Below are 26,873 nucleotides of genomic sequence, written 5' to 3'. Positions count from 1 at the left end.
GCTTTTTGAGTCACACCTGGCGATGCTCAGGGGTTACTACTGGATCATGCACTCAGGAATTACTCTTGGCAGTGCTTGGGGGACCATATGGGATGCTGGGAATTGAACCCGGGTCGGCCACGTGCAAGGCAAATGCCCTACCCTCTGTGCTATCGCTCCAGCCCCAATAACTTTTAATTATATAGAGCACCAATAATTTTTCAGACAGTGCTCTGTGGTTATCATACAGATGCAGCAAGCTGTAATGGATACTGAGAGTTAAATATCATCATATCCATTGTAGAAGGGCACTCATGAGGGGTTTATCATAGCCTCGCAATGGATCCCTTGGGAACTGCATCAGGGACTCTCAGGTCCTCAGGCCCTGCTCTGTTCTGTTCTGTGAATCATAGTCTCCTCACCTCCACAAGAGAATCATGGCTTCTTCACCTCCTCATATGAGTCAGTCTCACCTCCTCATGTGAGTCATAGTCTCCTCAGCTCCTCACCTGAGTCGTGGTGTCCTCACCTCCTCATGTCAGTCACAGTCTCCTCACCTCCTCACATGAGTCACAGTCTTCTCACCACCTCACATGAGTCATGGTGTCCTCACCTCCTCACATGAGTCACAGTCTTCTCACCACCTCACATGAGTCACAGTCTTCTCACCACCTCACATGAGTCATGGTGTCCTCACCTCCTCATGTCAGTTACAGTCTCCTCAGCTCCTCACATGAGTCATGGTCTCCTTACCTCCTCACATGAGTCACGGTGTCCTCACCTCCTCATGTCAGTTACAGTCTCCTCAGCTCCTCACATGAGTCATGGTCTCCTTACCTCCTCACATGAGTCACGGTGTCCTCACCTCCTCACATGAGTCATGGTGTCCTCACCTCCTCACATGAGTCACAGTCTCCTCACCTCCTCACATGAATCACATAGTCTTCTCACCTTCTCACACAAATTATGGTCTTCTCACCTCCTCATGTCAGTCAGTCTCCTCACATGAGTCACAGTCTCCTCACTTCCTCTCATGTGTCATAGTCTCCTCACCTCCTCGTGTGCGTCAGTCTCCTCACCTCCTCTCATGAGTCATGATCTCCTCATCTACTCATGCCAGTTGCAGTCTCCTCACCTTCTCATGTGAATAACAGTCTCCTCACATCCACACGTGAGTCCTGGATCCTCGCCTGCACAGAGGACTGAAGCATTGTTCCATGTGGGCTGCTGGCTCTCTGGGGGTTGTGGGGGTGTTCTGTGCCTTGCATGGGGGCCAGCAGCACGCAGACCTCAGCCCTAGGAGCTCCCGGGCCCGTTCACCTGGATGTTTGCAGGGATCCGGAGGGGGAGTCTAGAGTGGTTCCCTTGGGCCCTCTGCAGCTGACTGTTCTCTCAAGTCTCTCTGGCACGTGACCCCTGGAGACACGCCACGACGTCTCCCCAGGCTCGTGTCACTGCACCGGCTCTGCCCGTGAGACCCCTGCGCCCACAGCACACAGTTCGCACCCGCTCCGTGTCCCCTCCGTGACTGTGCGATGCTCACAGGTCTGAGGACTGCCTGCAGGGGTGGACACTGGACAGTGGGGACACTGGGCATTCCCCCCATGGGAGCTGCACCACCACCTGAGCACAGGCCAGCGCTCGGCCCCCAAGTAACTGCTGCTGGAGCCTCACCTGCGGCCGCGCGGGCGCCCCTTTGCCTCCTGCCCGGTGTCCCGGGGCCGCAGGTGTGGGCGGCTGGACACAGCTCGGGTCTCCTCTGTCTGGGGCCTCTGGGCCAGCGTCGCCTGCAGTTGGTGCCACCACAGCCGCCTGGTGCCGTCCTGCCGCCCAGGGCTCCCGGCAGCCAGTGCCTGCAGACCCGGAGGGAGGCGCCCAGTGCCCCGTGCGGTCTCGGCTCAGGGAGCTCCGACGGGCTCCGTGCGGGTGACTCCAGGGAAGCAAAGGCGCTCAGCCCGACCGGTGCACCCCCCGGCTAATCAGCAACAAAACGTATTAATAAAAACATGAAGTATACAATAAAACGTACTAATAAAGCAGAACATAAAATGCAGGGCTGTCTGGGAAGCAGAGGGTACATGGCTGAACACCGCTCAAGGAGCTGAAGGAGAAGTTAGCCCGAGATGGGCATCGTGCCAGTGGCTTGGCGAGCCTGTGTGATCTCCCCGTGCAGCATCACAGCTGACGGAAATATGGCACGGGGAGAAATATGTGTTCTGGGGCCTCTCCTCCTCCCCCCATAATCCATTAGTCTAAGAAATTCTCTTAAAAGCAGCCTGGCATTATTTTAGAGTTAAACAGTTAAACGTTTTTATACAGGAACATCAAAACCATATATGCTTCAAACACCAAACCTTTTTTTAATGGCTTTCAGATAAAACAATTTATTTATGCAATTAACAACAACATGCAATTTCTAATAATTAGCAGATAATAGTTATCTGCAAAGTACTTTATAAAATTGCCTTTGAACTGCGTCCGTTCTGTGGGGAATCGCTGAAAATTGGACCATAAAACCACCAGAAAATGTCCTGCATTAACAAGAATTTTCTGTATTCAGTTTCCCTGCAAATTTATGGGCTCAGATATTTGTAAACGTTTGATTTCATAGACACGACCCGAGGACGCCACCTCAGACGCAGGATGGTCCGGGCCGGTGGGCTTCCCGGTGAGAGGCGGTCTGGACTTCTTTGCCTCGCCTTTCCCTCCCTCCCGCCCCCTCAGGAGGACACTATTTTGTTATTATTTCTTCTTGGAAAATTAAAAAAATCTCTAATATGCTGTTTTTATTGGCGTACGTCAGTTCTTTGCAATTCCCCCCCCCCCCATGGACAGTCACGTGCATTTAGCAGTTGGAAAACGTTCCTGGTAAAGCGACTGTCTTAGACGGGAGGCGAGAATATGGAAGAATTATGAGCACCACCACCTGAGCACCGGCCAGTTGGGAGGTGGGCACAGTTGGGTCTGGCCCCGTCCTGGTGTTCGCAAACTGGCCGGAGACCAGGGCCAGAGGGGCAGCGTGTCTGGCCCCGGGCCATGCCCACCCTCCGTCATCACCGTGTCACCGCAGTGCTGTGGAGGTTGCGGCTGCCAAGTGTGGGCCGTGGGCCGAAGCAGCTGTGAGAAAGAGAGGTCCTGGGGTCACCAGGATGCCCTGCACCAGCTGTCCTGCTGCTCCTGGCATGGGGGACCCAGCCGCCTGGGCCCCAAGTTTCCACCAAAGGTCCCGGCTGACCAGAGAGGCTGGCAGTGGCCGCTCAGCGTGGGTGGGGCTCGGGGACCCAGTTTGCCCGGCTCTAGTTTCCAGGGCGTGGCGGGCACAGCCTCGAGGCAGAACGGCTGGCCCAGCCCGTTTCCGGCACTCCTGCCGGCCCCCAGCTCCTGGGGACCCCCACGACTCCACCTCCCGTATGTCGCGTCTCAGCCTCGGGCCTAGAGGGACCCTCCGGCCGGCAGCGCCTCTGGGTCCACGTGGGGCTCATGCTTAGGCCGTGCCACCGAGACCGGCTGCTTCTCCCATGCTGGTGGCCACTGAGACCGGCCACGCCCCTGCACTGGGCAGCCACTGAGACCGGCCACGCCCCCTGCACTGGGCAGCCACTGAGACCGGCCACGCCTCCTGCACCGGGCGGCCACTGAGACCGGCCACTCCTCCCGTGCTGGGCGGCCAGCTGCCAGGCCTGCCACTGGCCAGAGGACGGACCGAGGGCTGCCCCGGCCGTGCTGCTGTGCTCCTCTCGCAGTCCTGGCGTCCGGGCTGTGGGTCTGGGTGTGGGCACGGCTGGGGGCAGGGAGCTGCTTGTCCAGACCTGGACACCTCCCCACGCCTGCCCACGCACACCCGGCCCTTGGGTGCCAGGGACTCTGCAGACAGTCCCTGGCGTCTCGCCGTGCTCCACCCTGCCCGGGAGACGGGCCTCACGTCTGCCGGTGCCCGTGTGCCGGGGCTGACACGGTGCTTAGATGTCCTCTGGGCGCGGCTGCTGGCCCTGTGGTGGGCTCCACCGGCCCTTCCCACTGCGGACGGGGTTCCGGCCTTCCAGACGGCGGCGGGGGCCCTCCTGTGAGGCTGCTGAGTGCAGGTCTCCAACGTGCTCCTTTATTAGTTCTCCTAAAGGGCTTCCAGAGTCACAGGGGGTGGAAGGTTCCGGGCTTGGGGCGAAGATGGTTCTGGACGTTCACTGTCCAGTTCCCCTGCAGGGTCGGTCTCCTTCCTCTACAAGGCACTCTTTGCCTGATCCGCGGGCGTGAGCCCAGGTCACAGCCAGGGTCACGGCGGGGCAGAGTGAGGGCAAGCCTGGGGTGCCCACGTGTCTCCTCTCAGGCCGTCTCCCTCCTCTCTCTCCCATGGGATTGTGGAATAACCTCCTCGGCCTGGAGACCTCACTCAGCTCCTGACAGGAGCCGGCGCAGAGCTGCAGGCGGACTGTGAGTGATTGGCACGTCATCTTCCGAGCGAGTTCTCACCTGTGACTGACATTCATGATTGTTGCGGACGGGCAGACTCTTAGCTTGTTTGCGACCGTCACTTGTACATGTCGGAGAGTTTGTCTCTTCATTGCTGGGTCTGGGGCTAAGGACGCTTTTAAAATCCCCCTATTATTCTTTTAATTTATAAACGACCACAATGATGCTCTTTACCCTGAGACGGCTCATATCTTCTTTTAAAAATTTTTATCAATCTTGTTTGATGTTGTGGATTTTATTTTATTGTTTTAATAAGTGGTTTCTGTTTAGTTGCATTGCTGTATTGTTTTCCTATTTTAAGTGTTATTGGATTTAGTTTCTCTTTTTATTACCTGATTTTTGCTGGCTCAGAAGTTTTTTGACTTTTGCTCTGGTTTCTTGAGTGGTACTTGATTGAGTCTTTCCTTTTTATAATCCTCAGGGCTATGAATTTTCCTCTCCTCACTGCTTTGCCTGCACCCGGAATATTGGGATATTTATTTTATTCAGCACTGTGCATTTTAATTTACTTGTAGAAGTCTTCTCTGATCCAAACCTTGTTTATAAATGGACTTTGCACGTGTTTGAGTCTTTCTTGCTGTTATTTTAGTGAATTTTTAAAGTTTTGCATTCTGATGAGACGACTCGGTCTGCTGACGCCTCATCTTGGTGGGGTCTGGCTGCTTTGTCTCTGCCCTGGATGTAGTGAGTGTTGGGGGGTTTCCAGGGAGCGGCCTGGGGGCTCGGCTCCTTGTGCTGACCTTCCCAGTACACAGCAGGTCCTGTTGTCATCCACGCCCCAGGGCGAGGCCGCACCACCTTCCCACTTGGACCCGGCAGCCTGTTTTCATTCGGGGCAGAGCTGACTCAGGGCTGAGCCGCCGCTCCCTGTGCTGTGATGTCTGCCCCTGGCCCGAGTCCCGGCCTTCCCGCGGTGTCTTATTTGCTTGCATCTCTCCTGAGTTCCGCCGTTGTGGTGGAGAGGGCTGCTCTGTGCGGTGGCCCTGCTGTCCCTCTGGCGCTGCCAGGCACGCGAGGGCCCATCCGTGGCCGGCGGTGGCGGCCTTCCTTCTGATCCCAGCAGCCCTTCCCGCTCTCCCCCGCGCTCGGAGGACCCCAAGAGCCTTGCACGCGGGACGTGGCTCTGGGGCCCGGGGCCCATCTGGCTGGGAGGGCAGGGGCAGCCCCAGCAGCGTCCACTCGCCTGGGGCCCGAGGGGCCCAGCGTCTGCCCCAGCCTGACCGTCCCTCGCTCGCCTGCTGCTTTCCCAGGCAGTGCTGAAGGCCCGGGGCAGAGAAGGGGGGCAGAGGTGTCCAGCGCGTTGGCCAGTGATGGGAGAAAGTAGGCAGGACGCGGGAAACGGCTCCTCTGTCAGCTGTGCAGACGGCTCCCCAGAGCTTCGGGCCTCCAGGACCTGCCCAGTCAGGGGAACCGAGAGTCCACCCTCGCCAGAGACTCACACAGTCCGGACACGGGCCAGGAGCTGATCCCGAGGTGACCCCTTCACCTGCTCCAGGGGACGCTTCTCCACGTCACCTCACAGGGCCTCTGGGCCCTTGGCTGAGACAACAGCTACGCCCGTGCCAGGAACTCCGGGGGACGCGGTCCCATTCCTGCCGCAGCCTGAGCTCTGCTCCTCTGTGGAGGGGCCCAGTGCTCTCAGGGGAGGGCCCAGAGCTCTCAGGGGAGGGCCCAGAGCTCTCAGGGGAGGGCCCAGAGCTCTCAGGGGAAGGCCCAGTGCTCTCAGGGGAGGGCCCAGTTCTCTCAGGGGAGGGCCCAGAGCTCTCAGGGGAAGGCCCAGTGCTCTCAGGGGAGGGCCCAGTGCTCTCAGGGGAGGACCCAGTGCTCTCAGGGGAGGGCCCAGTGCTCTCAGGGGAGGGGCTCAGTGCTCTCAGGGGAGGACCCAGTGCTCTCAGGGGAGGGCCCAGAGCTCTCAGGGGAGGGGCCCAGTGCTCTCAGGGGAGGACCCAGTGCTCTCAGGGGAGGACCCAGTGCTCTCAGGGGAGGGGCTCAGTGCTCTCAGGAGAGGACCCAGTGCTCTCAGGGGAGGGCCCAGTGCTCTCAGGGGAGGGGCCGAGTGCTCTCAGGGGAGGGCCCAGTGCTCTCAGGGGAGGGCCCAGTGCTCTCAGGGGAGGCGCCCAGAGCTCTCAGGGGAGGGCTGAGTGCTCTCAGGGGAGGGGCCCAGTGCTCTTAGGGGAGGGCTGAGTGCTCTCAGGGGAGGGGCCCAGAGCTCTCAGGGGAGGGCTGAGTGCTCTCAGGGGAGGGGCCCAGTGCTCTCAGGGGAGGGCCCAGTGCTCTCAGGGGAGGGCCGAGTGCTCTCAGGGGAGGGGCCCAGAGCTCTCAGGGGAGGGCTGAGTGCTCTCAGGGGAGAGCCCAGTGCTCTCAGGGGAGGGGCTCAGTGCTCTCAGGGGAGGGCCCAGTGCTCTCGGGGGAGGGGCTCAGTGTTCTCAGGGGAGGCCCAGTGCTCTCAGAGGAGGGCCCAGTCCTCTCAGGTACGGGGGCCACTTCCTCCCCCGAGCAGCACCGGAGCCCACCCGCCCCCCCCCCCCCGTGGAGCCTTGCAGGCTGAGTGGACATGCCCTGGGCGTGTGCCCCTTCCCCTCCGCGGGCTCCCAGGGTCCTGAGGGGTCTCCTCCGCTGGTCGCACTGGGGCTACTGTGGCCGAGTTGGCCGTGTCTCAGCTGCGAATGCGGGGCCCCAACACTCAGGCCCGGAAGTCATGTGTGAAGGTGCTGGAGCCTCTCCGGAATCCCTGGAGGGGAGGGACCCAAGGGGCCGCTCCAGAAGGCCGTGCGGGGTCACCTTCGTGCTTCTGATCTGGTGTGTCCCACCTGGACGGCCAGCTGCCCGCCTCTGCCTCAGAGTCCACACAGCACCCGGGCGAGGGGAAGAAGCGGCCTCGAGTGCGGGACTCCGGGACGGGGCCCTCGTGTGTGGGGACGGGGGCCCTCGTGTGCGGGGACGGGGGCCCTCGCGTGCGGGACTCCGGGACGGGGGCCCTCCCGTGCCTAAATTCAGTTCGAGTCTCTGCTTTCTCCCGTGTGCCCACCATGGCGGGCAGCAGGTGGTGTGCGTAGCTGCCGGCTGGCGTGCGGGCAGGGCCTCAGCCCCTGCGTGAAGCTCTCCTCCCTGCCTCCTTCTCTTGCTCCCTCCTGCCGGTCTCTCCCCGGGGTCTGCTTCAGCACTTGAGCCCCACCTGCCCACCCCGCAGAGCACCGGGACTCTCACCCGGCTCTGCCCTCGGCGCCCTCCCGGCACCTGGCAGAGGCAGCGGGGGGGCGTGGGGAGGCCCCTTCTGCCGCGAGCCGGCCCGGCCCTGCTCCAGGCCGCTCCTGCACGGTCCCGGGCTGCTGTCTGTTCCAGAGCCGCGAGACTTTCGCCCTCTGGGCGACGGTTCTCCTGCAGTGCCTGGTCCCAGCGAGGTGGCGTCTGAGGGCACGGTGCCACCGTGACTTAAGGACCAATACACATGCCACCCAGCCTGGCAATCTCCACGGAGCTTCTTTTCTTTGTAGAGTAAAAACGAGGATCACGGTGATTCTGTTATGCCATCACTCCACCTGTTACTGAAGCTCCTCTCGGCACCACTTAGCACAGAGTCGTCCACATGCTAACTTTCGACAACTCTGGTCCCCTCGTTGCCGGGGAGGGGGCGACTCCAGCTCCCGGGAACGCGGCATCAGGGCCGAGTGAGGCTCGGCCGAGGACACGGGGGCGGCTGCAGCCAGCACCCTCATCCCCTCCCCCTGTGCGACCTTGAGTCACTTTGTCCGTCCGTCCCCCAGGGAGCTGTCGCCAATGTGGGGCATCTCTCATTACTCCGAGCGCCTCCATTAGGGCCCGAAACAGTGAAACTCTAGAGTTATTATATTATACTGTACCCACAAATGACATAATTACAAACCAATCCCTAATTTGAGAATTCCAGAGAGTTCAAAGAGGTCAAATGTTTAATTGAAATGGAATATTTAAGCTAAATTGCTCCTGCACTACTTCAATATTATTGAAGTACTAATAAATACATTAAAAGACTGTTAGCAAAAGTACTTCCTGCTGAAGCATGAGCGTCCCACGAACCACATTAGCTATTTTGTGATATACCGAGAATGTGGTTTCGGGCTAATTAAATGCCATGCATTTTTGATAGCACTTAACAATATGTGGTTAATTATTATTATGCAGGCTTTGTTCTATGGCATTAATTATGACGAGCTCGTTTGGCTTTTATAAGAATAGGGAGCGTGTTGTTTGGGAGGTACAGTGCTGATTGCTTTATTATGATTCCCATTTGATTTAATAAACTTGGAGACGGATGAAAAGCAGAGTTTTCTAAATAGGGCCTAGCGCTGGGACCAAGAATGCAGAGCCAGGAGGACCCTGCGTGTGACCCCGGCAGACTGGGCATTGGGCCTGCACCCACGGCTCTGGTGCCTGCGTCTCTGTGCCCGGCACCCGCTGGGCCAGGAGGAAGAATACCGCACCCCCTGGAGCCAGGCCAGGCCTGCAGGACCCCCACCAGGCCACCCCCACTCGCCTGCTGTGGTTCCCCTGTGGGTGAGGCCCCAGCCCTGTGGCTCCCTCACACCTTTGCTGGAGGCAGCTGGGATCCACCCGGGCTCAGGGCTGGAGGCGCAGAGCCTGGACTCACCCACACTAGCCTCACAGCCCAGCCTGGCCCCAGTCAAGGGGCGAGTTCCCAGGAGGAGTCTGTGCAGGAGAGGACCTCATGGGCTGACGGACGCCTTGAGACCACGAGTATACACCTCTCAGACCCTGTTTCCCCTCAGACCCTGACTGCACCCCTCAGACTCTGTATCCCCTCAGACCCTGACTGTATCCCTTCAGACCCTGACTACACCCCTCAGACCCTGACTGTATCCCCTCAGACCCTGACTGTATTCCTCAGACCTTGACTTACCCCCTCAGACCCTGACTGTATCCCCTCAGACCCTGACTGTATCCCCTCAGACCTTGACTGTATCCCCTCAGACCCTGACTGCACCCCTCAGGCCCTGACTGTATCCCCTCAGACCCTGACTGCACCTCCCCAGGCCCTGACTGTATCCCTCAGACCCTGACTGTATCCCCTCAGACCCTGACTGTATCCCCTCAGACCTTGACTGTATCCCCTCAGACCCTGACTGTATCCCCTCAGACCTTGACTGTATCCCCTCAGACCCTGACTGCACCTCCTCAGGCCCTGACTGTATCCCTCAGACCCTGACTGTATCCCCTCAGACCTTGACTGTATCCCTCAGACCTTGACTGTACCCCCTCAGACCCTGACTGTATCCCCTCAGACCCTGACTGTATCCCCTCAGACCCTGACTGTATCCCCTCAGACCCTGACTGTATCCCCTCAGACCCCGACTGTATGCCCTCAGACCCCGACTGTATCCCCTCAGACCCTGACTGTACTCCCTCAGACCCTGACTGTATCCCCTCAGACCCCGACTGTATCCCCTCAGACCCTGACTGTACCCCCTCAGACCCTGAATGCACCCCCAGACCCTGACTGCACCCCCTTAGACCCTGACTACACCCCCTCAGACCCTGACTGTATCCCCTCAGACTCTGACTGTATCCCCTCAGACCCTGACTGTATCCCCTCAGACCCTGACTGTACCCCCTCAGACCCTGACTGTACCCCCTCAGACCCTGAATGCACCCCCTCAGGCCTGACTGTATTCCCCTCAGACCCTGACTGCACCCCCTCAGGCCTGACTGTATTCCCCTCAGACCCTGACTACACCCCCTCAGACCCTGACTGTATCCCCTCAGACCCTGACTGTATCCCCTCAGAACCTGACTGCATACCCCTCACAGCTGAGTGCACCCTCTCAGGTCCTCAGCATTTACCAGTCAGACTCTGAGTGTACACCATTTAATCCCTGAGTGTACAATCCTCAGACTCTGAGTATACATTCCTGAGTACACACGCTTTACCCCTGAGTAATGCCCTGTACCTGAGTATAAGCGTCTCATGTCCCCTCACACCTTAATACATGACCTCATACCCGAGTCCCACCCCCACACCTGAGTACACCCCTCTCACACCTGAGTATATACCTCACACATCTGCGTGCACACCCTCACACTTGAGTACATGCCCCACACCTGAGTGTGTATACCCTCAGTATACCCGAGTATACACCCCTCACACCAAAGCACAGGCCTCTCCCGCCTGAGTCCAGGACCCTGAGTATGTCCTCACCTGGGTACGCCCCTCACAGCTGAGACCCCTCTCCACCTGAGCACATGCCCCTCGTACTGTCTGAGGTGGAGACGAGCGGGTGCTGCCCAGGGCTGCTGATCGGGCCAGCCATGGCGTCTGTCTCATCCCAGCCCGGGAAGCGTGAGGGAGGCAGGAGTCGTCTCTGCAGCCCCTGGGACGCTCTTGCCCGTCCTCCTGCCCTCAGCTCTGAAGCCCTGGCCTGGCCACGGCCCCATGGTGTGTGGCTGTGGGGTCTCCGTGGGGGCCAGGTCAGGGCCTTCCTCACTGTGGCCTCAGCCGTGCTGGACGTGCCAGGTCCGGGGGGCGCCCAGGGGGCCGCAGCTGCAGGCGGGAGGTGGGTCCCTCAGGTGAAGCCCGTTTCTGGGGCTGTCAGGCTCTGAGGCCGCACGTGGACATAGGCAGGCCTGGGGGTGCAGCTACGGGTCAGACGTGCGTCCAGGCCTCACCTTTGCCCACCAGGTGCCCTTGCAGGGAGCGGCCCTTGTCCATGGAGGGCAGCCGGAGGTGCCCCAGCCCGGGGCCCGCTCTCCCCCCGCAGGTGGCACGGGATGTGGACGCAGCTCTGGTCAGGGGCCGCCCCGAGTCGTGACAGCGCCTGCCCACGGCCGGGGCTGGGTGGGGACAGCCCTGGAGCTCCCACACGCCGGCTGGCGGGTCCCAGACGGACACGGCCCCCTCCCGTCCAGCGCCCGTGGCCCGGCTGCGGGGCCCAGGCAGACGGGACTCGGCGACAGCGGGTCGGTGCCCAGGAGCCCGGCTGCACACGGGCGCTGCCGAGGCAGGGCCGAGGGGGCCGGGGCTCCTCCGCCCCCGACGAGCAGGTAGAGGCGGCTCAGCGGGGCGCGGGGCCTCGCCCGCACGCACAGTGGGGGGCCCCGCGCAGTGCCAGGTTCGCACCGCGAGCGGGAGAGGCAGGTTTTTACTGTCGCACAATGTGGTGTTGTTCCTACAATCCAGGTTTACTGCCGCACTATTAATGCTTAACTCCGCGCTAATTACCAGCGGGATGGGGAAGGCGCAGCTCAGACGGTTGTTAGCTCCCGCACACGCTGTGCGGGGGGCGTCCCGCGGCCCGGCGTCGGGGGCGCGGTGGGGGCTTTGTCTCTGCCGGAGCTGGCGGGAGACGCGGCGAGGTCGGGCCCCTGAAGGCGGCCGTGGGTGGCCGTCGGGCTCCAGCGGTGCCGGGGCCTGCACTCCAGGGTCATTTCGGGCGGCTCCCGGGGCTGCCCGCGGGCCGTCTGCCTCCAGGAAGGACCGCGGGGCCCAGGGCCGCACCCCGCAAACACCGCCAGAGCGGCTCTGGCCCGGCCCACGCCCTCGACTCTCCGGGCCTTTCTCTGGGCTCACTGGCCCCCGGGATCCTGGACATCCGGGAACAGCCGTGGTCTGGAGACACTGCACCGTGGGGCCTCGGAGCCAGCAGGGGCCGGCCCCATCTGGACGGCCGTGGCCAACACGCCCGCCTTCCCGAGCACAGCGGCAGGCGGTGCCAGAGCCCCGAGGCCGGGCCAGGCTGTGACCCCGGGGGTCGCACTGTCTGCTGGGTGTGACCGGTGGGGACGGAAGCAGGTGGGCATTGATGTGTGAGCCCCCCCGCGCAGGAACCCCCGGGCCGGGCAGCTCCTGAGCACGGGCGTGTCCACCCTGAGGTCAGCACTGTGGCCGGGGCACAGGGCTCCCCCGTCTCTGCATGGACACAGCCCCGCCTGAGACCAGGCAGTCCCCACTGGTCTCCGCAGATGGCCCGACCCCCGTGTCCTCCCGTCCCGGCCGGGGCAGGCGGGAGTGGGCACAGCGGCCACCTGCCTGCCCCTCCCCGTGCTGCGAGTCAGCCGCCAGCCGGGCCACTGTCTCTGGAGAGGAGCTGCCCGAGCACTGGGCCGTGCTCTCGCCAGGAGAGGCCCTCCGCGGCCCCTCCCCCTGGCCCGCGGGACCCTCACTCGCTCGTGGTCGGCTGCGGTGACAGAGGGAGGGGGGCTTCAAGGTGCCCCGCTGCGAGTGCCCCTCCGGCCTCGCCCTCCTCACGTGGGACTGTTTACCGGGCGGCTCTCCCGGCCGTATCCGCGCTCCATAAATATCCCTGTAAGATGCCACTTGATGCCTCCCGGAGCCGCGAGGAAGCAGCCCGGATCCTCCTGCTCCAAAGCAGCTAAATGTATTACAATAAATTTGCTTTCTCCGTGCGGCGGGATTGGAAACCTATAAGATGTTGAGTAAGAAAACTGATACCGCTGCTTATCTGTCGGCAGCTCGTGGTGTTGGGAAGCCAGTAATTGAAAAATGGATAGCATTGATATTTGAACCTTTTCTATAACCTTTGAAGTGTAAGCCTTTTGGGGAATAAATTGCTTTTTGTAACAAGAACAGTGTCAGCTCCCATATTTAGAAAGCGCGCACTTAATTCATTTTCAGACGGAGAAACTCATGTTGTCTTGTTGGGAAAAACATTGCAAAATGGATTAAGGTTCACCCTGGAGAGATGATAACTTAATATAAATAACTGCGGGCTGATCTTTATTAGTTAGGGAGCGGATATTGCCGGCCAGGACAGCCGACCTTCGCCGCTGATTGATCCCCGCAACTCAGCAGCCGCGCCGTCTCTGGAGAATAACTTGGGGCGTTGGGGATGTTTAGTCTCCTCCTGTTTGGGCGCACGCGGCGGGGAGCGTGCAGTGCGGTGGCGCGGGGCAGGCTCTGTGCCGAGGCTCAGGTCCCGCAGAGGCAGCCAGCAAGGGGCTCACTGCACTTTCCCGAGCCGGGGCCGGGCCCGAGCCGAGAGCCCTCCAAGCAGCCGGGGAGGACGAGCGGCCTCCGGTGCCCTGTCCCCAGCCTGGACGTCCAGGCCTTCCCGCTGCTCTGTCCTGTCAGAACGGGCAGGAGCACCATGTTCTGAGCCCCCAGACCCCCCGCTCCCTCTTTCTCTGCACACATGACCGCGCTGTGTCCGCGTGTCTTGCCCCAGCTCTGCCGGGCTAGAGGCCTGCTCTGGTGGCCGGCAGGGCGCAGGGGAGGGGCGGGGAGGGGCGGCTTTGCGTGCAGCCTTTCTTGGTTGAGGTTCTGAGGGGATCGACTCTGCGCCTGGCGGTGTGCAGGGCTCTGCAGTGGAGGAGGTCAGAGGGTGTTCACCATGCTGGTCAGTGCTCACGGGGGTGGGCCAGCCACACCTGCAAGGTGTGCCCAGGTGTGTCCAGTTGTGCCTAGGTATGCCCAGATATGTCCAAGTATGTCATATGTGCCCAGGTGTGCCCAGGTGTGTTTGGTGTGCCCAGTGAGCCCAGGTGTGCCCAGTGAGCCCAGGTGTGCCCAGGTGTGTTTGGTGTGTTCAGTTGTGCCCAGGTGTGCCCAGGTGTGTCCAGGTGTGTTTGGTGTGTTCAGTTGTGCCCAGGTGTGTCCAGGTGTGTTTGGTGTATCCAGTGTGCCCAGGTATGCCCAGGTGTGACCAGGTGTGACCAGGTGTGCCCAGGTGTACCTAGGTATGCCCAGGTGTGTTTGGTGTACCCAGTGAGCCCAGGTGTGCCCAGGTGTGTTTGGTGTATCCAGTGTGCCCAGGTGTGCCCAGGTGTGTTTGGTGTGTCCAGTTGTGCCCAGGTATGTCCAGTGTATCATATGTACCCGGTGTGCCCAGGTGTGTTTGGTGTATCCAGTGAGCCCAGGTGTGCCCAGGTATGCCCAGGTGTGCCCAGGTGTGCCCAGGTGTACCCAGGTGTGCCCAGGTATGTCCAGGTGTGCCCAGGTATGTCCAGGTATGACCAGGTATGACCAGTTGTGTTCAGTGTGTCCAGTGTGCCTGCCGCGCCCAGCCCCAGGGGCACGTGGGGGCCTGCAGGGGTGAGCGTGCTGCTCTCTGGCCCTGCTTCCTGTGGCAGTGACGCTGACTGGGATGAGGGGATGGATGCACAGGGCCGGGTGAGGCCCACAGGCCAAACTGACCTCTGTGCTGACCCCCTGGACTCAGCTGACAGGTCAGTGGGGTCAGGTCAGGGTTTGTGCCTGGCCCCTCCCTGGGCTCCGGGGCCCATGTTCTGCCCACACGACTCCCCGCACACTTCCCCCCCGAGACACGAGGACCGTTCCTGGGAAGTCCCCCAAACTCGGCCAGCCTCCCCTGCCCACGTCTGCCTGTGGCTGGCGCCGGCCACGGCCCCTCCTGGCCCACGAGCTGCTCGGCACTGGGAGAGCCACCCTGTCCTTCAGGCTGCGGGAGGCAAGGACGCGGGGGTGCAGCCAGGAGCCAGGCACTGTGCCCCGGGGCTGGGGGAGCACCCTGGGGTGGGGGCCCTGGGGACTGTGCCCATAAATGAGGGCCCAGGCCTGGGCTGCCCGCAGAGCCACGCGGCAAACGCTCCTTGAAGATCCCGGAGGAACAGAGGCTGTGTCCCGATGTGGCGGGCGTTGAGGGGAGTAACTATGAAAGCAAAGCTCATCATTTTGAGTTTGGCAAAGATCCATTATGTTCCTGTATCTTTTTATAACTCTGAAATAAATCTTGCTGAGGTTTTCCAGATGGTGCTGAGGATAAATTCTACTGTGCGGGTTCAGGCGCTGTCGACGCCGCCGCTATCACCACCAGCTAAAACTTTAGCTGCCTTATTTATTAGACGGTGCAATGCCAAAAATGCTTGATTTTTAGCCTCGCTGGGCCATTTGCTGAACCGAGCCAATAAATCCATTACGTGGCTGTTGGCGTGCAGCCCTCCCGGTGCCTGACCGAGTGTTCGCAGGGAGGCCGGCAGGGACCCGCCTCCACGCACTCGGCCCCACCCAGCCTGCCCAGCTCCTCTTGGGTGAAGGCGGAGAACCCGCGTGTGTGCATATGTGTGTGTTTGTGTGTGTGCAGGTGTGTGTTTGTATGTGTGCAGGAGCACATGCGCATGCGTGCATGTTTACGTGCTCATATGTGTGCCTGTGTGTGCTTGTATGCATGTGTGTGCACGTGTGTCCATGTGTGCATATAGGTGTGTTCGTGTGTGGGTGCGTGCACGTGTGTGCATGCATGTGTGCTTGCACGTGTGTGCACACATGTGCATGTGCGTGTGTGGGAGTTGTGTGGGAGTGTGTGCGTGTGTGTGAGTGTGTGTGTGCGTGTGTGTGAGTGTGCGTGTGTGTGCGTGTGTGTGAGTATGCGTATGTGAGTGTGTGCGTGTGTGAGTGTGTGTGTGAGTGTGCGTATGTGAGTGTGTGTGTGCATGTGTGTGTGCGTGTGTATGAGTGTGCGTATGTGTGAGTGTGCGTGTGTGTAAGTGTGTGTGAGTGTGTGTGAGTGTGTGCATGTGTGTGAGTGCATGTGTGTGTGTGAGTGTGAGTATGTGTGAGTGTGTGAGTGTGTGTGTGCGTGTGTGAGTGTGTGCGTGTGTGTGAGTGTGTGTGTGTGAGTGTGTGAGTGTGTGCGTGTGTGAGTGCGTGTGAGTGCGTGTGTGTGCATGTGTGAGTGTGTGTGCGTGTGTGTGTGAGTGTGTGTGAGTGTGTGTGCGTGTGTGAGTGTGTGTGAGTGTGTGTGCGTGTGTGTGAGTGTGTGTGCATGTGTGAGTGTGTGTGCATGTGTGTGCGTGTGTGTGAGTGTGAGCATGTGTGAGTGTGTGTGCATGTGTGTGCGTGTGTGTGAGTGTGAGTATGTGTGAGTGTGTGAGTGTGTGTGCGTGTGTGTGAGTGTGAGTGCATGTGTGTGCGTGTGTGTGAGTGTGAGTATGTGTGAGTGTGTGAGTGTGTGTGTGAGTGTGTGTATGCGTGTGTGAGTGTGTGTGCGTGTGTGAGTGTGTGCGTGTGTGTGAGTGTGTGAGTGCGTGTATGTGCGTGTGTGTGCGTGTGTGAGTGTGTGCGTGTGTGTGAGTGTGTGTGAGTGCGTGTATGTGCGTGTGTGTGCGTGTGTGAGTGTGTGTGCGTGTGTGTGAGTGTGTGTGAGTGTGTGTGAGTGTGTGTGCGTGTGTGAGTGTGTGTGAGTGTGTGTGCGTGTGTGAGTGTGTGCGTGTGTGTGTGTGTGCGTGTGTGTGAGTGTGTGTGTGTGTGTGTGTGTGTGTGTCGGGTGCGGGGCCATCCCTCAGGTCCCGAGCACAGGCAGGGCTGCATGGAGAGGCCCGGGCGGGCCCTCCCTGGGCAGCGGCACTGTCCTGGTGGGTGGCTCCTGCACACCCCGGGCTGAGAGGGAGGGACGTGGGTGCAGACAGAGCCCTCCAGAATAGACTCTTGTGCTTTGTGTCATGAAGCCCGGACTCCCGGGCGTGAGGGTGGGTGTGGCCTCTGCCCTTTCCTGCCCTGCCCGCTGCCCCTCTCCGCGTGCCCGGGACACCCCTTTCCCCCAGCACAAGCCCCTCCTGGGGCCCCCCGCCGGCACCTCACTCTGGCCTCCCGCTCTCTGCCTTCCCGAGAAGCTCCGTCAGGGCCCCAGGGCGCGGCCGTGCCCCTCACCGCCCTCCCTGCCCTAGACTGCCCGCAGGCCGGCGGCCTGAGCACAGCCCTGAGCCCACGGGGAGGACACGCCTCTGCTGTCTGCGGCCTCCTCTCGGCCGGCAGCGCACGGAGCCCTGCGGCCGGGTCAGCTCTGCTGTGGGGTGTTGGCGTCCCCGCCAGAGCCGGCCGAGCGCGTGTCCTGCGCCTTCTCTGTCCCTCTGCCGCCGAGCTGGGGCCACCTCTTCCTGCCCAGCCCGGGTTTGGAGCGCGGCTGTGCCCCGGAGCTCGGCTCTGTGCTGCCCTGAGGCCACTTGCCGGCAGCAAAGGAGCAAACACGTTCACCTGCTGCTGCTGCTGCGGCCCCTTCCAGCCAGAGGCCATGGCGCGGCCGGCGTCCCTCGCTCAGGGGCGCTACCTAAGTAGCGGAAGTGTCTCAGCCAAACTCACCGGGAACCCCAGCTGCAGGGGCTCAGGGAGAGCCTCCCTGCCCGCCCTCGTTCTTCTCTTCTGAACGCCCCATCACCCCTGCCCTCCTTGCCCAGGCTCCGACTCTCAGGCGTGGCCAGTGTGTATGTGTGTGAGTGTGCGTGTTTGCATGTGTGCATATGTGTACATGCATGTACATGTGCATGTGCCCATGCACATGTGTGTGCACGTGTATGTGTGTATGCGTGTGCATGCATGTGCATGTGTGCATGTGTGTTATGTGTGTATGCGAGTGTGTTTCTCTGTGTGTGTGCGTGCATGTGCGTGCGCTGTGTGTGTGTGCGTGCGTGTGCGTGCGTGTGCGTGTGTGTGGCTCCAGCCTGCCACCTGAGTTGCGTGTGCCTTCAGGACAGCCGTAGCTGCAGCCAGCTGGGAAAGCCCAGGGGCTGACCCCTCCTGCCCGGTGGCCCTGGCTCCACCCTCCACAGCGCAAGGGCAGCCCAGGCCTCGTGGGCCATAACAAGGGGCCGCGCTGAGCCGAGCCTGACCCCGCACTCTCCACTCAGGCCAGCACGTGGGGAGGCTTCTGGGACGCGCTCACAAGCCTGGCGTGGAGGGTGGTCAGCAATGCCCACCGCACACCGGAGAGGCCACCTTTGCCCCATGCAGTGCAGGACGCAGGTGCCCACCTGCCAGGGCTCCCCCTGCTTCCTGCTGGGTGAGACAGGGGTAAAAGCAAACCGAGTGCACGTGTGTGCTCATGTGACTTCTACGCCCACACTGTGCCCCTACGCTTTCCCCGTGTATCCTCTCTGTGTGCATGTGTGCCCTATGTGAGTGCATGCCTGTTCTCTCTGTGCACCTTCTGTGTAGAAGTGTGTATACATGTGACTTCTGTATCCTTGTGTGCATGGTGCCTTCTGTGTGCATGTGTATGCACAGGTAACCTTTGTGTGCATGTGGGACTTCTATATGCATGTGTGTTCACTCATGACTTTTTGAGCAAATGTGTGTGCATGCATATAAACATGTGACTTATTTATGAACACATGACTTCTTGATTGCATGCGTCATATATGTGCATATGTGGATACGTGTGCCTGTGTATGTGCATGTATAACTCCTGTGCATTATATGTGCATGTGTGCCTTCTGTGAATAAATAAATGTGCTGCCTGCTTGCATATGTAACACATATGTGCCTTTTGTGCAGATGTGTGCACATGTGTCTTCTACATATACTGATGTGTTATGTGTGCACATATGCCCTTTCCATGAGTGGCATGTGTGTAGATGTTTCTGTGAACTCATACAAATGGGTGCATGAGTATGTGCCTTCTCTGTGTGCCTCTGTGTGCATGCGTGTGTGCACAGAATGAGGACAATGAGGCAGTGTGGCCACGAGCTGCCCACAGATCCACGGGAGCTGCCCACGGATCCACGGGGTCTCCTCTCGTGGACAGGGAGGATGGGGGAGCAGCTCACTGTGGGTGTAGAAGATCATTTTTTAAAAACATTGACCCACAATGAGATAAAAAGCTGCTCATGATTTTCAGTCATGCGGTGTTAGAGCGCCCATCCCTCAACCATGTCCACTCCCCTCACCGCTGTCCCCACTTTCCTCCAGGGTGCGGTAGATCTTGCAGAGAGCAGAGCCTGGGCCCAGAGCGCCTTCTCCACCTGGCAGCTTCATGTCACCCACGAGGCCGCCTGTCCCGCCCTGAGGAGGGGCTGGCTGGGGTCACCCGGAATGGACTTGGGTCACTGCTGCCTGCTGCCTGCTTTTAGGGGTTGCTGTTCCGGGGAAAGGTCAGGGTGATTATTTAGTGGGAAAAATTGTATTTGCTGGAACTTTATTGGTTCTCTTCACAAACCCGACTTATTTATGACAGAAGTGCTTTTCGGGCGGTTGATAGCAGTTATTTCTCTTTTATGACACTTCTTCCTCGGCGTGGAATGACGCCATAAATGATACTGACAGCGCGATGGTGCGGCTGTATTTTCTGTCTGTTGTAAAACTTTGCTACTTTCTGGTCAAAGTAAGTTGTGGTGCCGGCCTCCCAGGGTGAGGCCGCAGAGCAGGAGAGGGGCACGGAGGCTTCAGCTGGTGCCTCTGCTCCCCACGCCGTGCTCAGCGCTGGCTGCCGTCCTGCTCTCAGCTTCCCAGACTCGCCCCTCTGGCATCCTGCAGCCGGAACTCTGGATTCTGGGGTGAAAAGACTCCCAGAGTTCCCTGGCTTGTGTGTGATGCTCTGAGCTCAGGTGCCCACGGGCCAACTCCCTCCACACTGGGGGGAAGGACCCCAGAGCCCTCAGGACCTCTGCCGAGTCTCTGTCCAGGGGCCACACGTTTCCTCATTCATGAAAGATGATGGTGTGTGAGCTCCGGGCCAATGAGCTGCCACACCCCGAGGGATACATCACTAAACCCCGAGGAATATGGTTATACACCAAGGAACATGTGATCATACTCCCAAGGAACACATGATCACATCCCAAGGAACATACAAGGTCAATGTCAATACACCTCAGGTAAACTCCACTGTCTGAGGTCCATGCCATCATGCCTGAGGTAAATGCCATCACACTCAAGGTTCACTCCATCACACCTGAAATCCATGTTACCACACCTGAGGTAGATACCCCCACACCAAAGATCGTGCCACCACAGTTGAGGTAAATACCACTACACCTCAGGTTCATGCCCCCACACCTGAGATTAATACCACCACACTTGAGTCCACATCACCACACCTGAGGTAAACGCCACCACACCAAGGTTCATGCTAGCACACTTGAGGTTAACACCACGGTACCTGAGGTCCATGCCACCACACCTGAGATAAATACCACTATATCTGAGGTCCACACCACTGCACTTGAGGTAAACGCCACCATACCAAGATTCATGCCACCACACCTGAGGTAAATGCCACCACACCCAAGGCTAATATCACCATACCTGAGGTCCACACTCTCTCACCTGAGGAACCTCACAGGGAAAGCCTTGACTCTGCATTGGGTCCGGACACTGCCTGGACTTTCAGTACTGACAGACAGGAAGGGGCTGTGGGAGACGGTGGCGGGGGGGCTCCTTGGTCCAGGGTGCGAGCACTTCGACTCTGGCCGGGCTGATTCAGACAGCCCTGTTCCCTGTCTACCTGGGAGCTCCGTGCTGGACGCCCATTCTACATGGAGTGTGGCCGTGTCACCGCGTGTGTGTGCTTACCGCACGGCGTCCTGCAGCCAATGCAGCTGAGAGCGGGGGTGCGGTGGGGGGGACAGTGCTGGCTCCTGGCTCCACGTGCTGTGTGCTGGTGTGGGGTGGCCGCTCCCAAGGACATTGTGTTTCCAAGGGCAGCGCGATTCTCTCCACAGGAAAAGGCGGAGGACTCCCCACCCCTGCCTGTCTACGTGGCACAGCAGCCATAGAGGACGGATGAGCTTTTCTCCCTGAGCGCTGTGGGGCCACGCAGGCGGCAGGACATTCACGCCAGTGACCACTGAGCCACCGCCAGGCCAGCGGCCACAGAGAGAAAGTGAGAAAGCCATGTGGCTAAGGAGGTGACGTGGATACCCCCTCTCTAGGAGAATGTGTGTGCCTGTGTGTGTGTGCATGTGTGTGCATGTACGTGTGTGTGCGTGTGTGAGAGTGTGAATGTGTGTGTGGTAAATCGTGTGTATGAGTGTAAGTGTGTGCATGTGAATGCTGCATGTACTGGTAAATGCATGCATGTGTTAATGTGCCCGTGTGTGAGTGTTTGTGGTGTGTGAATACACCTGCAAGTGTGTGTGCACATGTAGATGTGTGCATGAGGGTCGGTGAGTGTGTGCATGTGTTAGGTGGTGTATGTGAGAACGTGTGCCTAAGTGTGATCATGCATACATGTGTGAGTGTGCATGAGGGCATGTGACACATATGGGAGTGGGAGTGTGTGAGTGGAAGCGTGTGCAAGTGTGAGTGATGTGGGCTATGATTGTGCGCACATGTGCTTGTGTCAATGTGGGGGTAAGTGTGTGCAGGTGTGAGATTCTCAGGACAGGGATTTCTATTCATTCCCTCAGAGGTGACCCCCCCAACGAAGGTACCCATGCAGGAGCCGTGTGCGTGCCCCTGTGTGTACATGTGTGCAAACACACGCACACGTGTGTTCCAGGGAGACAGCTGGCGTGAGGCAGGGGCCCTGGGATGGGAGGACAGAGAGGGGAGAGAGGGCCGGGCGGGGGCGGGCACAGACAGCGGCTCCCTGCACGGGCCAGGCCTGCCAGCTCTCGCGAGGACGCAGCCCACTTCTCTGCCCGGCTTGGCTGTGCCCGCCTCGACGGTGCCCTCGGCAGTGCGGGCGCGGTGCCGCGGCTCCGGAGTGCCAGCCTGGCGCTGCCGTGCGAGCCAGCACTGGTGCCATCTCTTAATGGCTTCTCCTCGTCCCGCCTCCTGAGACACCCAGTGGCAGATTGTCGACTCAATTACTGTGGTGTCAGGTGATTATCGGGGTCTTAATGTAATCTCCCATTCACACATTCCATATTTCAATTACGGCGAGGCTGGTACAAGCTGTGTGTTCAGATCGCCCATCACCTTATCACTGCTGAGCAATGTCAACTGTAAAACACGCCAGCTGAAGGCAATTACACATGTGTTGAGAACCGATTATGATGGCTCTCTGTGGTATTTGTGATGAGCTGGGGAATGTGCTGAAAATTTAATTTAATGACAATATGCTTGCTGTACGATCCATAATACCTCGCCATGCAGTGGGGCCATTAAAGCCGGCGTGGCTCTGCCGCGGGCCGGAGGGAGCCCTCTGTGGGCGGGGGCGGGGCCTCTCCTGCGGGAATGCCACCCCTCTCGGCCGCACGCTGAAGGTGCCCCCGGCGGGCTCAGGGGTCTCCTCAGCGCTGCCCAGCCCGTCCCCCTGGCTGGGCCTCAGCTCTTGGGGCAGGGAGAGGAGGCGCAGGGACGTGCGGGCCCCCGGGCCGGCCGGCCTGGGTGGGTGCAGGGAGATGGGGCAGCTCCTCCCGCCTGCATCCTGGGGCCCGTGGGCCCAGCACAGGGAGAGGGGCCAGGGTGCGACAGGCAGGGGGCCAGTGTCTGGGCGTGCGTGGAAGGACGGCGGGATGGCCGCGTGTCTGACGGGAAGGAGGGTGGGGGCGGGGTGCAGGGTGCCGTGTGCCGTGTGCCGTGGCTGCGTGGACGGGCAGACGCCCGAGCGCCCCGCCCCGTGGTGCTAGCGGGGAGCAGCAGGGCCGTGGTGACCCGGGTTCACGGGGGCTCTGGCCCCAGTTGAGCTGCAGGCTCGGTGGGGGGCCTCAGAGAGGCTGTTCAGATGGGCCGGGGGAGGGGCGTCCGCAAGCAGATGCTGGGAGTCGGGGACCCCCGAGCAGCCCCGGGCCTGCCGGCACCGTCTCCCCGTGCTCACTCAGGAGCCCGCCGAGGCCAGCGCAGAGTGTGGACGGGGCTTCCTCGGCTGGGAGGCGGGGCCCTTCCTCCTGCCCCTCCGGCCGCCCTGCTGAGCCCGCCCAGGGCGCGGCCCCCGGAGGAGCCCTGCAGGCGCGGGAGCATGGCCGTGTACGGGTGTGCTTACGTGCGTCTGTGCACGGACTCTCGTGTGTGTCTCATATGAGTGGGTCTGTGTCTGTGTCGGTGTGTGTGTCCTTGTATCAGAGTTTGTGTATGTGTGTCTCTATGTTGGTATGTGTCTCTTGTTGGTGCACATGTGTTCTTGTATGTGCTTGCATGTGCACGTGTGGTTTGGATGTGTGCGTGAGCTCTGTGTCTGTGTGGAGAGGAGCAGGTGTCCTGCTGGCACCTTCCCCTCCCTGAGGGAGCCACAGGACTGTGCCCCGTACCTGCCCACTGTGCTTTCCAGCCATGCCTGCAACTTAAGCTTCTCGTGGCTTCTGTGGGGGTGAAGCTTCGTCCCCAGTTCTTGTGGGCAACACTGACGTGGCCATGGGGTGTTCGGGGAGACTGTGTGGGTGGGCGGGTGGATGGACGGGTGGGTGGGTGGGTGGAGGGAAGGACGGGCGGATGCAGGGGTGAAGGGTGGAGAGAGGGATGAGAGAGCGTTGGTATCTGTGTTTCAGCTTCTCTGCATGTAATTAGCATCTAGTAAGTGCTGCAGGAATATTCTCTTTTTAAAATATTTAATTCTTTTTTAATAACTCACCGTGAGGTACAGTTACAGACTTACAAACTTTTGTACCTGTGTTTCAGTCATACAATGCTGCAGAAATATTCTTGAGACTGCTTTGTGGTGGAGGGGCCAGCCAGTTTCAGAAAATTATTTCTCAGGCATGATTCATTCACTTCTCCATTTTTTTTCTCCAGAGAGTACAGGTGAACTAATGCCTAATCCCATTGAAAACCCTCCAAAGAAGGCCTTCATTCCTGATTTATCTTGATTTTCAAATATTATTGCTTCCAAAATCTTATTGCAAGGATTAGTGTGCTGCTTTATATCTTTACTCAGAGAGGAAAAAAGAATATCTGTGTTATGTGAACTTACAAGTTTCATCGGTTCCAAAATTTCCTACAAGTAGTTCTATACTACGCTATTCACAGAGAGAAAAAGAGAAAATACGTGTTGTTTGGATCTAGAGATTTCCCCATTCCCGAGATTTCAAATCTTACTATATGACTAGTCGTGCGGCCAGGGAGGCAGATGAGCGACCTTCCTCCTCTCTCGGCTGGGCGAGTCGCTCCGCGTCAGTCTGTCCGTGAGGCCAGGGTCGTGCTCTTCTGTCTAGATGCACAGCTCAGGGGGCAGCGTCTCACTCAGACACAGTGATCTCCACGCGGTTGAGCCACCGAGTCACCAGGATCTTCGTGGATAATCCCACACGCATCCGAAAGAGCCGACGCTGGCTGCTTTTCTCACATATAATTATTCACTCAGAAAAAATGCGACCTGATGACAAATCACACACCTATCCCCCCTCCTCCCGCCCCAGGCTGCAGTTAATTTTCGCCATAGGTCAGAGAGGAGAAAGGCCCGCGATTCGAGGTCTTAATTGCATCGCCCACGCCTCCCAGGACCGTGTGCCTGGCGGATAGCGCCCTTCCCCGCAAGCCGGGAAATAGATTCCCCCCTCCGGTGTGGTATTAATTAGACTTCAAGGAGGTGAGGGAAATCCGAGCTCCAGCTCCTGCCTGGGAATTGGAGCGGGCGGCATCAGGGCGGCCGCCAGAGCGTGCGGGGCGTGGGGCGCCAGTTCACCTTGGCTTTGTTCTGGAGAAGAGGCGGTGGAGAGGGCGCGGGTCTGCTCTGTCCCTTCCCGCCATCTCTGCCGGGCTGGATTCCAGGTTAACTTTGTCAATTCTGCGGCTGTAAAAACGGGATGAATTGGCCCGACCTGTGGAAATGTGGGGAGACGCAGGCATCCCTGGGCCGGCCGTATATCACGCACGCGGCGGAGACGGGAGGAAGGAAAACAGGAAAGAGGGCAAGAGGCGAAATGGTTTGTGTCCATTTAAGAAAAAATCAATAATAGCATAAAATTGATTTAGTGCTTGTCATAAAACATAAGTAAGTGCTGGAAAATAGAGAAAATTGAGTCTCAATTTAATCTGCACGCCACGCGCACTGTGCTGATGAAGCGGGGGGTGGGGGCCGCCACATAAAACCCAGAGACAGATACTTAATTGTCATATTAAAGACCGCACGGACGGCGGCCGCGGAGGGGCAGGACCCATTAATCATGTGGATAAGGGGCACTGAAATCAAATCTCAATTAAAATCTGTTCAATAATGTCTCTAATATGTTTTTCAAGCGTTAATTTTTTCCATCGACTCCACACCCCATAAATCAGGTATGTTGCTGTGTGTGTAATAGTTTATGGGGGAGCGGATTATGGCTTTATGAAGTTAATGTAGCAGAACCATTTCATTGACACGGGCTAAAGTTTTATGTCTGTTGTTCATTTCTATTAGTTTCTTCAGCTAAAAATTATTTGGGCTATAAAACTAAAACCCAAGTTCATTTTTTCCCAAACGCCGACATATCCGGCCGTCAGATGCCAGGTCCCTGTCCGCAAAGGCAGCTGGAGGAGCTGCCAGGGGCGCCCCGGGCCCCACCGACCTCCCACGGGAATCCCCAGGAAGCGGCGCCTGCCCTGAGCTCAGCCCTCTGCCAGGGGCTCGGGCTCGGCTGGGCCGGAGCCCAGCACGTGTCCTTGTTGTCAGGAGAGATTCACAGGAAAGGCGCTGCCCCTGCACACGGGCCCTGCGACCCCCGTGCGGCCTCCGTGATTTAGGGAGACACCACACAGCCTTGGGGCTCAGGTGGGGAAGGATGGAGCAGGCGCCCCAGTCCCGTGTCTGATGGCAAGCAAGCTATGACGGGGTCCGGACGTTCTCTCCATCCAGCGTGGCCCCTGCCATAGAGCAGTGGATGCGCCTCTTTCTCCTTCGAGCAGCTTGAGGCCAGTCTAGGGGCTAAACCAGGGGCATACTCCAGGGCTATCTTCCAACACCTCGTCACACTGGGGCTCCGGACAGCACCAGGCATGGTGGGCCATTTCCAGGGACAACATTAAGGGGCCACCTCCTGTCCACCAACACAGTCATCAGCTGCACAGAGGGACCTGCACCCAGACACCTGACAGACACCTGACAGACATCTGACCAGACACCTGACCAGACACCCGACAGACACCTGAGAGACACCTGAGAGACACTTGACTCAGACACCTGTCCAGACACCTGACAGACACCTGACCAACACCTGACCAGACACCTGAGCAGACACTTGACAGACACCTGAGAGACACCTGATAGACACTTGACTCAGACACCTGTCCAGACACCTGACAGACACCTGACCAACACCTGAACAGACACCTGAGCAGACACTTGACAGACACCTGACAGACACCTGACAGACACTTGACAGACACCTGACAGACACCTGACAGACACTTGACAGACACCTGACAGACACCTGACCAGACACCTGACCAGACACCTGACAGACATATGACAGACACCTGACCAGACACCTGACAGATATCTGAAAGACATCTAACAGACACCTGACTCAGACACCTGCCCAGACACCTGACAGACACCTGACAGATACCTGAAAGACATCTAACAGACACCTGAATCAGACACCTGCCCAGACACCTGACAGGCACCTGACAGACACCTGACAGATACCTGAAAGACACCTGACAGATACCTGACAAACAAGGACAGAAGCCTGACTCAGACACCTGACCATGCACCTGACAGACATATGACAGACACCTGACCAGACACCTGACAGATACCTGAAAGACACCCGACAGACACCTGACTCAGACACCCGACAGATAACTGACAGACACCTGACAGACACCTGACAGACACCTGACTCAGACACCTGACATATTACTGACAGACACCTGACATATTACTGAC

The sequence above is a fragment of the Sorex araneus genome, chromosome 2 (assembly GCF_027595985.1).
Source record: "Sorex araneus isolate mSorAra2 chromosome 2, mSorAra2.pri, whole genome shotgun sequence".
Lineage (NCBI taxonomy): Eukaryota > Metazoa > Chordata > Mammalia > Eulipotyphla > Soricidae > Sorex > Sorex araneus.
This window is presented reverse-complemented; position numbering follows the sequence as displayed.